The sequence below is a fragment of the Oryctolagus cuniculus genome, chromosome 9 (assembly GCF_964237555.1).
Source record: "Oryctolagus cuniculus chromosome 9, mOryCun1.1, whole genome shotgun sequence".
Classification (NCBI taxonomy): Eukaryota; Metazoa; Chordata; class Mammalia; order Lagomorpha; family Leporidae; genus Oryctolagus; species Oryctolagus cuniculus.
In genome coordinates, this window is record NC_091440.1 from 34,479,206 (window position 1) to 34,479,873 (window position 668).

Below are 668 nucleotides of genomic sequence, written 5' to 3' on the forward strand. Positions count from 1 at the left end.
GACCAGTTTGTTTTTCACTGTGCAAACACTGATTAATGATATACTCATGAAGAGTTTAAAGGAAAGATAAATACTAATTAATTGTTTAAAGGAAATACATCATGTTAAAGATATAACTATCTAGGAAATACGAAATTTGTTCAATTAAAATACCAATTTCTGGTATCTGGACTGTGTTGTTGTTATGTTTCATTATTGTAATGAACCAGATATACATACAGAGGTTCAGCTTTCCAAGGCTGATTATCTGGTTGATAAAGTTTCCAGTGGCCTCATATCTTTCGTTCTCTAGTTTCCTGCCTTTAGAACATTTCACTCTGTAATCACTAGTGTAGTATAGTGTAGTACATGATCATATTACAGTGTAGTAAGTGTGAAAGGTTGAAATGAAATTTGGAAATCATTCTTTTCATTTCACAGGCTTCTTTGAGATTTATCATATGCAAGGTGGGATGGAGTTAATGAGGTGCCGCCTTCCTGATAGATAGGAGACAGACCTGAAAAACTTCATGACAAAACAAAATTAGCAGAGCACTAAATAGTTGCACATTGATTGCTGTAGAACTCGCTGGTTTGGCTGTCTCAGCACATAACGCTTCTCTTTACTAGCCCACAATTATCCAGAAGCAGCATGTATTCTTTTCCCAAAAAATTATGTAAAACTCAGC